Genomic DNA, 14290 nt, shown 5'->3' with positions numbered 1-14290 from the left:
ACATGTATATTTCAACAGCTGTGCTTACAAAACAATAAAAATCTATAGCTGACTAGTATATAAAACTATACATATCAAGGCTATCTATATAAAATTGTACATTACTTTTTCACTGATCTATATACAAGTAGCGTTTGAGAAAATGAAGTGAAATGAAATGGGGTTTAACGTCCTACTGTTTTGCTCCGAACTGGGCTAATGAAGACGGGCATACGCCATACAGTGTGCTATGGGGGAAATTGTGCCCGGACAGCGGCACTACGGCCTACTCTTATATCGAATTCCAACTGTCAAGGGATCTTTTACGTGCACGCCAATGTGTACACGGGACCTCGGTTTTTCGTCTCATCCGAATGACTAGACAGCTGTCCTTGTCAGGCCCTCCGTCCTGCCTCACTGACAAGGGGGAACCACGCCGGAAAATCTGGATGAACTTTCACGGCCAATGCAGGGATCGAATACCCGACCTCCAGGCTAGAGAGCCAGCGTCTTACCCACTAAGCCACCGTGATCCCCCAAGTAGCGTTTGAGAGAGAGAGAGAGAGAGAGAGAGAGAGAGAGAGACTGGCCTTTCGAGATTAATCCATGGGAGGAAATCGGAGAAAACCCAAGAAGTAAGGCAAGCTACATTCCAATCGTAGAATTATGCGATTGTCGTTTAACGTCCACTCAAAACAAATTAGGTCATTAGACAACTAACATAAGATATGTTACAATTTTATTTCAATAATTCGATTGTGGTTAGAGGTCCTTTGCAGTGGGGGGAAATCGGGGGACCCAGAGAAAAGGCTACGAGTTTGGGCAGGCGACTCGACCTGGCTAGGAATCGAACCACACCACTTGACCTAATGATAGACCTTGTGTTATAAAGGGTACGGCCACTCGACAACATAAACTCCTTTAACTGTATTCCATGTAGCAAGTGTCAGACACTCAAGAATATCGTCCCTGAATTATAGGTTTTGTGAGAAAGTTTTATAAAATCGGAGCAATAGTTATATTGAATGGAATTCTCAGACGCTATAATTGTAGTTCAATGACAGCCTACCGATTTAAGAAGGTTTTGATTGTGAAAAATGTTCTAGAAATAGATGATCATGGAAGATTCGTATTTGGAATGACCAACCCGGCTACTGAACCCGAGATCTTCTATTTAGTAAGCAAGCGGTGGTTCAGTGGATAGGACATTGGCTCACTAACCTGGAGGTCCCGTGTTTGATCCCTGCGTTCGTCAAAAATTTTCATCGGGATTTTCCGGTGAGGTTCCTCCTTGTCAGTGGTGCAGGGCCGATGGCCTGGCAAGAGACAACGTATAGTCGAACAGTTTGGACTAAAAACCGAGGTCCTGTGTACACATTGGCGTACACGTTAAAGATCTCTCGGAATTCGATACAAGAGTAGACCATAGAGCTACTGTCCTGGCAAAATTTCCCTCATAACACACTGTATGGCGTATACGTGTTTTCATTAACCCAGTCGGAGCAAAACAGAGAACATTAAACCCTATTTCATTTCATTTCATTTCATTTCCTAACTTACTGAGTCACCGTGAAATGGATTGAATGGAAATATTGCCACAACGTTATGATAGTGATATTGTTCAAACCTATTATTGATGCTAGAAGTTGAATGTGAATTTTAATTGGTTGAAGTAATCGTTGTACACTACAGACGGTAACAGATCAATACCACACAGGTCTATAAACAGCTTTAAAGTTATTAACGCTTGAATGATGTCGTTAAAAACACAGCACGCAACATTCCATGATATCATAAATATACTAAAAGCACGGTATTAACTGTCTTACAAATCACACAGAATTAAGAAAACCAGCATTTCGAATAAACTGAATTGAATTAACAGCGGCACGAGATAAGAGTAACTTCCAACCAATAGTGGAATAAACGCATAGGATGGGAATAAGAGCACGCGCCACGTGGTAAGAGTGATGTTAGAACTGTGGTGTGTAGCTGTATATTAACTAAGTGAAAGCTTGGGACTTGTTATAAATATTATATATTATGTACATATACTAATATTTCCTATAGTACTATAATACTTGCTGTTATCATGCTAAAGGATTAATCGACTTAGGTTGTCTTCACAGAATGATATCAGCTTCTATTTCAAGGTATGTATCTTCTCTCCACATTAATTTTATATTTCCCCTGGTACTTTCATTCTTCTATCAGATTCATTGATAAACCGATTTCAACTAAAATCAGATTCTCAGTAAATATCGCATTTCAGACTATCTATGCTTACACCTTGATATCTTAGACGCAGGTATTGTTTATATATACATAGTATTATATATATACCAGATTGTAAACATGTTACTGAGAACGACTTGTTTATGGAATATACAGGTCACAATTTTATGGAATACACTTACTGTTTATTAATGAACGTCGTTTCGACCAGGATTCCCTGGACTTTATCCAACAATGAAACATCGCACATTAATAAGCAGTATCCTTGCTTGATAATGACTAGAGAATCCTAGTCGAAACGTCACTCAGTAATAAGCAGTAATTGTATTCTATAGAATTGTAACCTGTGCATTTTCAGTTCAATTACTAAATGCCATTGAAACAATTTAATATATTCCCTATGTTGAAACGTCGCTCAGTAATAAGCAGTAATTGTATTCCATAAAATTGTGACCTGTATATTTCCAGTTCAATTACTAAATGCCATTGAAGCAATTTAGTTTATGATAGTTCTAGACAAATGGATACATAGAATGGGTGATTCGTGTAGGACAATAGTAAAACGTAATATAGATAGCAGTAGATCGAGATATAACCAATAGATACATATTTCTATGGAAATAAAATGATATGCGTTTGAATGGGTGAATGTCATACTTATCAACACCGTCTAAGTGAGAGAGAGAGAGAAATGGGGTTTAACGTCCACTCGACACAAACTAGGTCATTTCGGGACTAACATATGATTTAATTTTATTTCAATAATTCGCTTGCGCGTAGGGGTCTTTAGCAGTGGGAGGAAACCGGAGGACCCGGAGAAAACCCACGAGGTTGGACAGGCGACCCTACTCCTTGTCACGTACAACCGGGGGTTCGAAACCACGCCAGTCGACTCAATGACAGACTTTATGATACAGCGCGCGCACGCTAACCATTCAGCCATCCAACACCCCCCCCCCACCGTCTAAGTAAGACTTGAATATGTCGCAAAGTGTGCTATGTCGGAATTTTCGCCCCGTCTACTTATCTTCGTATTCAAACTGGGGAAGGGTTCTTTTACGTGTACGCCACTGTGCACACGGTGTTGTCTTGCCATCCCAAATTCTAAACGTTTTTCGATGCGAGTTCCTCCTCCATGTACCACTAACAAGGCAAAAACCATGCTGGAATATACATACCTAGAAGAAACCTGTTCGACCAACTCTTGGATTGAACTCAGGACCTCCGGGATAGTGAACTAACCCAATACTCACCGAACCGTCATGGTTACCTTGAAACTGAAAAGATCGTAGTTTGACACTTGTACGACGGATTGTCTTGAATCCCCCGTGAATCATGAAATTTCCCAAAGGACACATTTTAGGTATATTGGTTGTCATTTCCTCTCACCCTTTAATTAGAAAATATTACTACTGAAGCCCACCGAAATATCAATTTGATTTAGAGACAGTTCGCAGCGCGACGTGACAATCATTGGGACATATTCAGACACCTGTTCAATCTCATGAGTGCTGTAGTTTAACGGGTTCCTTCCCTTTGGGGTGATTTGAGGTTCAGTTTTCTGGAAGGCCCGCTAAATATTCAAACATTAAACACACGATGATTCTTGGCGAATGGGATGATGATCTGAGCAGACATTCCAGTCGACATTAGCGACATGTTTCCCATGTGTATATATAACAACTCTTACAGCCTACAATTGCCACCAGCATTTCGTGTTGGCAGATAGAAGTGTCCAAATGGACTGGCAGGACTTCGTGACAGTAATTGGCGCCTTGGCTTGTGTTAAATGTTCTATTATTCCATCTGTTGTGACTGTAATGGAACTTTTGGATAAAAGCCTCACGACAACTTTACACATCCGCCATACCATTAGCGCATTTACACTGAATATAGAGTCAGTATTTCGCGGTCGTATCATTGACATAGCCCACACGAGACTGACAAGGACATATTATATGTTATAGATATGCGTATGCTACATGATAAAGTGAAAATTATCTGTAGTTGTTCAACTCATCCTTTATTGCCTGCTCGTAAGGAAGTACAGATCGACATTCTGACTGTTATCGAGAAGATGTTATAACTGATAATGTATGTCTGGTGAGTATTCCACAATCATACTGTAGACAAGACCTGACCAGAGCGTTTTGATTTGTTTTGTCAATATCGCCCAAAATATTGTAAAAAGGTGACCGACAAGGAAAGATGTCTTATATATTGGCATATTTTACACATTATATCCAATATTTATAAGATTTCATAAAACAAATGGGAGAATTGTGCCTAATTAAATTTTGACAAAGCGCCGGTTCTACTTATCGTGTCTGTGAATTAATAGGGTAGGTACGTACGTACGTTCACTGTCTATAATCAGTCTCTATATTATACGCGGTCTGAAATTAAATTTATAATTAGTAAATGTAACTAAGGAATTGACCGTTTCTTGGATTTATATATCTTTTAGTTGTTAAGTTTACACACTGATGAAGTGAAAATCAAGAAGACCCTTTTTTTTTCTTTCAATTTGCAGGTGAATCGTTTTACTGTTTCTTTCAAACCGACTAGTTAAAACCTTGGTGAATATTATAGCGTTCATATAGGCAGACCATTTATATGGAATACAGCTACTAACATGACACGTATTCCCTTGTCGTTTTCAAGAACAAATGCTTTGCTTTTATTGCTGCATTTAACCCATGAATTGTGCTTGAAAACAGTAAGACAACACTTGTCGAAATGTGACGTCTTAATGTACAATAAACCGATTATTGCATTCCATAACTGGTATTTGTGTTAAATGCAACAAATGGATTATATAGCTTAGATATAATTTACAGAATGATAATAGACATGGCAAGGGTTTGTTATTCTAAATCAAAATCTTGTGGAACTCCTGTGGTAAAAATACCAAAAAACACAGACCAAACACACTTATCAAAATTACATTCGACAGATTTTAAAGAGATTAATAATCGAACTTCTGTCATTATATTTAAAAGTCCAGTATCTTATGGAACTCTTAAGGTGACAAATTTCACACAAGAGTCCCAAAACCTTGCCATAAATGAAAGATAGATATACTTTGTAAGTTACTGAGGAAAAGGTTGGGATTCGTCGACCATCTTCAATATAAGAGATGGGAGTGTAATCCTTTAGAGGCATTTAGTAATAAACTATAACACAGACTTATGGAAGAACAATTACTGATTTATTGGGGCAACGCATTGAAAACGTCGAGAGAATACTCCTCGATACATCGCCCAAATCAATTAATAATTGTTCTTCCATAAGTATGTGTTATAGTTTAGACTGACTATATGTTTTCTATATAAACAAGCTACATAAACGAATGCTAGCGGTTGTCCAATCAGTTGAATTGGACAACTATATCGTCTTTGTTTATTCAACCAAAGACAACGGCGTCCACTAGAACCATGCTCTTCAAACCACCCTTCAGTCTGTTGACCATCCAGTAGACAATTAAACTATCTCTAATTGTTGATGTGTACCTAACGGACCAAACTGACGTGTTGTTAGCTAGAGATCAATAAGGTAGCCACAGGGTCGTCGAGGCTCGCGATGCGTTCAGGCACTAAAAGCATCCTCGTGACATTAATACATTTATATTAAATTTAATTTTAGAATCCATTTAAGAGATACACTAGGCATATTACTTATTCGATTAATATTTGTATGGACTCTTGGTACGGGTCTCCTGGGCTTGGATAGGCTTTTGGTTGTTCTGGATCATTGCTGGGGCGTTCTGGATCAGCGCTGATGTGTTCTGGATCAGTGTTTGGATGTTCTATGGATCGGTGCTGGGATATTCTACATCAGTACTGGGGTGTTCTGGATCAGTGTTGGGGTGTTCTTTAAATAGTAAACATAATCAGTCGTTAGATAAGGATTTAGGTTTTACAAGCCAGGCCTGCTTGAAAAAAGGCTTCCTATGTCGCTTTGAAGCCAATACAATTACGCGAGCACCGAAGGACTTGCTACGGAAGGTTCCATGTGTTGATAAACGCTGTACATCATAGCATAATTATGCACTTGCTTTTATTCACGATGGTTGATTCTAATATGTATGCCAACAATAACATATAGTCAACCCATATTTTATTAACATAATAATCAAAGGAATCGATGATCAAAGAATTCGATCCGTTACATGCTGATAAGAATGTCGGGATTCATTAATATATGATCAAAATCATCGAAGCTCAAAGATTTGTATCAATTGCATAATGATAAGAATGTTGCATGCCTGCATATTTTTATCATTGTCGTGATTCATAGAAATTTTATGAATAACGTCGATCAAAAATGTACATTACACACGGAATGAAAACACCAGACACAGATTACATATTGGAATTTTATAAAAAGTGAATTATATAAAGAATCGTCTGAAAACTGGATTCACAGAATAGCGAGGCACGAAACCAGAGACAGACTAACGTTTAGGAATTTTATGAAAAGTGAATAAAGAATCGTATGATATAATTGGTAATTTTATGTAATTATTCGCTTTCGGTTTGAAAGTCAACTAAAACTAAAACTACTCTGCACTCATTGAACAACGATGCCAAGATAACCAGACATAGAGACCTAGATTACTTATAGGGATTTTTACGAAAAGTGAATTACTCTTTTATAAATAGTTTTGATAAATATGAGCATTTTATGTGAGTTTTTTGTAAGCATCCAAGCAAGTATATGGGCTAAATTTGTCGATACAAACTAAAACTTCCGTCACGGAATAACGTAACCAGACACAGATTATGAAAAGTGAATTACTCTTTTATAAACAATCTTATGACAGATATAGAATTTTACGTGAATTATTCGCGTTCGGTTAGCGTTTCGTAAGAATCCAATTATAGTATGAGCCATGCGTTTCGTAAGCATCCAAGTATAGTATGGTGCTATGTTTGTCGATCAAGATAATAATGTTATTTTATTGCCAATCAAAATATCATTATATGGTCCGTCAAACTCATACTAATAAGACATACATGTATAATTATATCGATAAAACATCGAGTAGAAGAGGGGAGATATTCATCTGTAGAGACGCACAGTTCGTCAAGCATAATAAAAATATTGTCTTTAATTTCACTCTTTTAATATTCTACGGTATACCATTTAAAGTCAGGGCGAGTGAATTAATTTGGGTTTCTGTTTGGATGCCATAATGATGATTGGATGTTTTACGAACCAGGTAGTTTAAGGGATATGTTGCTGAATTTTTTTACTTCGTCTATCTACACATGATACCACATGTCGACTGGATTCGCCTGAATAAAGGGACAGGTTTAAGGTCAAGTTAAAGGCGACATGGTATTAAGTGAATTAACATATGTTGCTTTGATCACGACTGTTGTGTTTCGGGTTCTATACTTAGTCCTTCACATACTGTAGACAAGACCCGACTAGAGCGTTTTGATTTGTTTTGTCAATATCGCCCAAAATATAGTAAAAAGGTGACCGACAAGGAAAAATGTCTTATATATTGGTATATATGTATTTTACACATCATATCCAAAATTTATAAGGTTTCTTAAAACAAATGGGAGAATTGTGGCTAATTAAATGTTGACAAAGCGACGGTTCTATACTTATCGTGTCGGTGAATTAATAGGGTAGGTACGATCACTGTCTGTAATCAGTCTCTATATTATACGAGGTCTGAAATTAAATTCGAGAATAATTGAGCAGGTTTCTCATAGGTTTATAATTAGTAAATGTAACTAAAGAATTGATTGTTTTTTGGATTTATTTAATTATCTTTTAGTTGTTAAGTTTACACTGATGAAGTGAAAATCAAGAAAAAAATTTTTTCTTTCAATTTGCAGGTGAATTGTTTTACTGTTTCTTTCAAACCAAATAGTTAAAACCTTATAATCAATGCGATCCTTGGTGAATATTATAGCGTTCGTATAGGCAGACCATTTATATGGAATACAGCTACTTATGCGACACGTATTCTCATGTCGTTTTCAAGAACAAGTGCTTTTCTGGTATTGCTGCATTTAACCTGAATTGTGCTTGACAACAGTAAGACAACACTTGTCGAAATGTGACGTCTTAATGTACAATAAACCGATTATTGCATTCCATAACTGGTATTTGTGTTAAATGCAACAAATGGATTATATAGCTTAGATACAATTTACAGAATGATAATAGCTAGGCAAGGGTTTGTTTCTAAATCAAAATCTTGTGGAATATTTGTGGTAAAAAATACAAAAAAACACAGACCAAACACACTTATCAAAATTACATTCGACAGATTTTAATGAGATTGATTTAATCGAACTTCTGTCATTGTTCAATATCTTATGGAACTCTTAAGGTGACAAATTCCACACAAAAGTCCCAAAACCTTGCCATAAATGAAGGATAGATATATTTCGTAAGTTACTGACGAAAAGGATGGTTTTCCTCGACCATCATCAATATATGAGATGGGAGCGTAATCCTTTAGCGACATTAGTAACTGGACAGAGTAATAAACTATAACACAGACTTATGGAAGAACAATTACTGATTTATTGGGGCAACGCATTGAAAACGCTGAGAGAATACTCCTCGAAACATCGCCCAAATCAATTAATAATTGTTCTTCCATAAGTATGTGTTATAGTTTAGACTGACTATATTGTTTCTATATAAACAAGCTACATAAACGAATGCTAGCGGTTGTCCAATCAGTTGAATTGGACAACTGTATCGTCTTTGTTTATTCATCCAAAGACAACGGCGTCCACTAGAACCATGCTCTTCAAACCACCTTCAGTCTGCTGACCATCCAGTAGACAATTAAACTATTTCCAATTGTTGATGTGTACCTAACGGACCAAACTGACGTGTTGTTAGCTAGGGATCAATAAGGTAGCTATAGATCAGTGCTGGGATATTCTAGATTAGTACTGGGGTGTTCTGGATCAATGTTGGGGTGTTCTTTAAATAGTAAACATTATCAGTCATTAGATAAGGATTTAGGTTTTACAAGCCAGGCCTGCTTGAAAAAAGGCTTCCTATGTCGCTTTGAAGCCAATACAATTACGCGAGCACCGAAGGACTTGCTACGGAAGGTTCCATGTGTTGATAAACGCTGTACATCACAGCATAATTATGCACTTGCTTTTATTCGCGATGTGTGTATGCCAAAAATAACATATAGTCAACCCATATTTTATTAACATATGATCAAAGGAATCGATGATCAAAGAATTCGATCCGTTACATGCTGATAAGAATGTCGGGATTCATTAATATATGATCAAAACCATCGAAGCTCAAAGATTTGTATCAATTGCATAATGATAAGAATGTTGCATGCCTGCATATTTTTATCATTGTAGTGATTCATAGGAATTTTATGAATAACGTCGATCAAAAATGTATATTACACACGGAATGAAAACACCAGACACAGATTACATATTGGAATTTTATAAAAAGTGAATTATACAATGTATAATGAATCGTCTGATAGATATAGAATTTTAAGTGGATTAAAACTGGATTCACAGAATAGCGAAACACGAAACCAGAGACAGACTAACGTTTAGGAATTTTATGAAAAGTGAATAAAGAATCGTATGATATAATTGGGAATTTTATGTAATTATTTGCTTTCGGTTTAAAAGTCGACTAAAACAAACACTCCGCTGCACTCATTGAACAACGATGCCAAGATAACCAGCCATAGCACTTATAGGGATTTTTACGAAAAGTGAATTACTCTTTTATAAATAATTTTGATAAATATGAGCATTTTATGTGAATTATTCGCGTTCGGTTAGTTTTTTGTAAGCATCCAAGCAAGTATAGTATATGTGCTAAGTTTGTCTATACAAACTAAAACATCCGTCACGGAATAACGTAACCAGATACAGATTATGAAAAGTGAATTACTCTTTTATAAACAATCTTATGACAGATATAGAATTTTATGTGAATTATTCGCGTTCAGTTAGCGTTTCGTAAGAATCCAATTATGGTATGAGCCATGCGTTTCGTAAGCATCCAAGTATAGTATGGTGCTATGTTTGTCGATCAAGATAATAATGTTATTTTATTGCCAATCAAAATATCATTATATGGTCCGTCAAACTCATACTAATAAGACATACATGTATAATTATATCGATAAAACATCGAGTAGAAGAGGGGAGATATTCATCTGTAGAGACGCACTGTTCGTCAAGCATAATAAAAATATTGTCTTTAATTTCACTCTTTTAATATTCTACGGTATACCATTTAAAGTCAGGGAGATTGAATTAATTTTGGTTTCGGTTTGGAAGTCATAATGATGATTGAATGTTTTCCAACACGAACCGGAAAGAATGAATCAGGTAGTTTAAGGGATATGTTGCTGAAATATTTTACTCGGTCTATCTACACATGATACCACATGTCGACTGGATTCGCCCGAATAAAGTGACAGGTTTAAGGTCAAGTTAAAGACATGCTATTAAGTGAATTAACTTATGTTGCTTTGATCACGACTATTGTGTTTCGGGTTCTATACTTAGTCCTTCACATTCTGGGAACCGCGGTTGCTCAGTGGATAAGACGTTCGCTCGCAAACCCGGAGGTCCCGTGTTCCATCCCTGCGTTGGCCGAGAAATTTCATCGGGATTTGCCGGCGTGGTTCCCCTTGTCAGTGGTGCACGGCCGATGGCCTGGCAAGGGACAACTTATAGTCGGTCGGGTGGGACAAAAAACCGAGGCCCCTTGTACACAATGGCGTGCACGTTAAAGATCCCATGGCAGTTTGAATTCGATATAAGAGTAGGCTGTAGCGCGGCTGTCTGGGGAAAATGTTTCTCATAGTACACTGTGTGGCGTATGCCCAACTTTATGAGTCTAGTCAGAGCAGAACAGTAGGACGTTAAGCCCCATTTCATTTCCTTCACATATTCCTTACTTTGTATATTTAAATATATTCCTGAAATTGAGATGCCTTACATTTTTTGAGATCTTGTCAGACCCTGACGTTTATTGCCCAGGCCACTTAAAAAGCTAAAGCCTATTACAGGTCGTGTTTCTGTCTTCATTTAAGCATAACAGGACAAACTTTAATAAACTCTCTAAAACTTCAGGTGGCTCCGATATTAAGTAGATTAAGTCTGTTTTTTTTTAAATTACGAAACAATGTTTTCAGTAAAGTTGAGGAAACTCCAGAAGTCACGGAATACGGAATCCCATTAGGTTCATTCCAATGCTTCACAACAACAAAAAAACAAGTCCATCAGAAACACTAGCCAATATCGCTTTAAGAGCAATCGCGATGTTTGGGTGACAAGGACAGTAACTCCAAACGAATACTGGAAATTGAGGCGAATCATCTTCTCGTGGAGTTTATGATCATGGCATGTTTCAAAATTATTCTTTCAACAACTCTAGCCTGTATACCGTTAAAAAGAACGTTTTCTGTCGGAAACTGTTAAAAAACAATTCTTGAAGACGGACGCAGTTCTAAGCTAATTATCACCAACAAACCCAGGATGCCCTTTTCAACGTTTCAAATATCAAACTCTAGCTCCACCAGCTCTTTTATTAACTCTTAATTAAATATACGAATACAAATGTTGTGAAAGGAGACTAGGTTGTACGTGACAAATCATACTGATTAGATGAAAAAATCAGGAAATCGATATAAAACTGATAAATTGATTATACCTTCTATCCGTACAAACTACGTGATTATCTATTAGATTCATGATACAAATTCTCTGTATTCTATAAAAATATACAAAACATATTTAATAGAATCCAATTTACTTTAAAGATACATTATGTAAAGATTTTTAATAAATAGCTGACAATTATTACTATAATAATTCAAAAATAGATAATGCAAAATGAATATACTGAAAATTTCATTCAAATTACTCTATTGACAAGATGTTTTCATTGATTGCAACAACCGTACTGGTTGTTCGAAGCTTAGTCGCTCTTCTCCATGTTCTAAACTACTTAATATCAGAGACACCCGATGGCTTCGAGGATTGATTATGGTCTTGTCATATTAATAAATATCTAATTAATAGTTTATGTAACATTTAAGGGCCAAAGGCATAATGCATGTTTAAAGATGCGTATACAATATTGTTTTGTGTAAATTTTGTTAACGATGTGTTTTGATTAGTGAAACAAAGCTATTATCATTAATTTAATTTACATATTTTCTAAGTAGTCAAAATAAAATTCTTTCTGTCTATTGCATAATATTATTATGTTGTCAAATCACTATTATTTTATCATAGGAAGCCTTCTAACACTTAAAAAACATTCACATAAAAAAATGCAAATATTTATTACTCGCCTAAAGTAGACGCTAACATCGAAATTGTATCATTTCTTTTCACTGGAAAGTCTACATAATGGAAGTAGGGGTCTGTCTCGATTGTCCAAATTTGTGGTTAATCAGTTAATGATAATGATGCCTGGTTAACCTAATTAACATTGTTGATGGTGCAACCACGGCGCTTAATTTATTACTTTCAAAAATTTCTCAACTGACAATAGCGAATTAGTATATATATATATACATAGCAAAATATAAAAGTTTTTGAACTACATTATTTGTCGATTACTAGCTCTTTCGCTTATTTTATTAAGCTCTTCAATCTCTTGTAATATAAATGAAATGAAATGGAATGGGGTTTAACGTCCTACTTTTCTGCTCAGACTGAGCTAATGAAGAAATGAAATGGGTTTAACGTCCTACTGTTCTGCTCCTATACTGACATTTTGCCCGGGCAGCGGTACTATGGTCTACTCTTATATCGAATTCCAGCTGCCAAGGGATCTTTTACGTCCTCGGTTTTTCGTACCATTCTAACGACTAGAAAGCGGTCCTTGTCAGGCCCTCCGCCCTTAAACCACCGACAAGGGGAAACTACGTCAGAAAATCCCGATGAACTTTCTCGGCCAATGCAGGGATCGAACACGCGACCTCCAGGCGAGTGGGCCAGCGTCTTACCGCCTTAGCCACCGTGGCTCTCGGCTAATGAAGACTGGCATGCATTGTGCTATGGGGAAATTTTCCCCGACAGCGGTGCTACGGCCTGCTTGTATTTATAATGTAATTCCAACTGCCAAGGGTTCTTTACCGTAAACGTCAATGCGTACACGGGGCCTCGACTATACGCTTTGACTTTCCAGGCCCGCTCTCACAAGGGATTGGTGGGGGGGACGCCGAAAAATCCCAATGAACTTTCTCGACCAACATTGGAATCGAACACGGGACCTCCTGATTATCGAAAACACAGCTTACTCACTAAGCCACCACGGCTCCCGCATTTCATAGAATTATGTCCTATGTAGCCTATGTGTATATTATAATAGAGTATTTTATCATTAATATTGTGATGACACGTGTTATAAATGTTGAAACAACGTGATACTAATGAGGACTAGGTGATGTAAATCAATGATAACTCCATGGGTATTCCAGAAAATTACTCTCTTCTAATATTAGATAAAAAAAAATATATATTGATTATGATTTATTGATTTTGTGTCAGCACAATTTGTTTGTGAAAACCTACAAGATGATCTTAATATTGAATTAGATTCCTGATTTTAATTTAAAAATGTTTGAACGAAAATATACACAATTAACTGGAAAATGCTAAAAGAGCAGAACTGACTACAAAACCCCAACAAATCTTAGCTCATTATCGTGTTTGTAAAATTCAAATAAATTTATTGAGACATCCGATAATTGATTCGAAATTTGCATGAATGTCAGTGAATTATTTGGAAATCGTGATGAACGCTTATCACCTTAATGTCAGCAAATATATAGACAAATATATGGTTATCTGGGTACTTATATGGCGAGGGATTTGAGAACAGGTTACCAAATCTGAAAACTGAAGGTTTGTATTTTTTCAAGTACCTATCTTAGAACTTCAGATAGTTGTTCAGGGCTAGGGGGGAAGGAATGTTGGAATCTTTCATCATAAATTTATTTAACACAATATATCTGGGTCTTTCCTCTCTATAAGATCCACAATGTTTACAAGAGCCACGGTTGTCCAGTGAGTAA

The 14290-nt window shown here is 36.5% G+C and overlaps 1 protein-coding gene across 1 annotated transcript in view; it reads left to right on the top strand.

Moving 5' to 3' along the window:
* The first annotated feature begins 1732 nt into the window (after positions 1 to 1732).
* LOC126830613 (glycine receptor subunit alpha-2) overlaps positions 1733 to 14290 on the top strand; it is a 54695-nt gene continuing 42137 nt past the window's right edge. Inside the window, exon 1 of the mRNA XM_050561015.2 lies at positions 1733 to 2132. The gene's annotated coding sequence lies outside the window, so the exon portion shown is untranslated. The remainder of the gene's footprint in view (positions 2133 to 14290) is intronic.

This window comes from Patella vulgata, chromosome 8 (genome assembly GCF_932274485.2).
Source record: "Patella vulgata chromosome 8, xgPatVulg1.2, whole genome shotgun sequence".
NCBI classification, from domain to species: domain Eukaryota; kingdom Metazoa; phylum Mollusca; class Gastropoda; family Patellidae; genus Patella; species Patella vulgata.
This window is presented reverse-complemented; position numbering and strand designations above follow the sequence as displayed.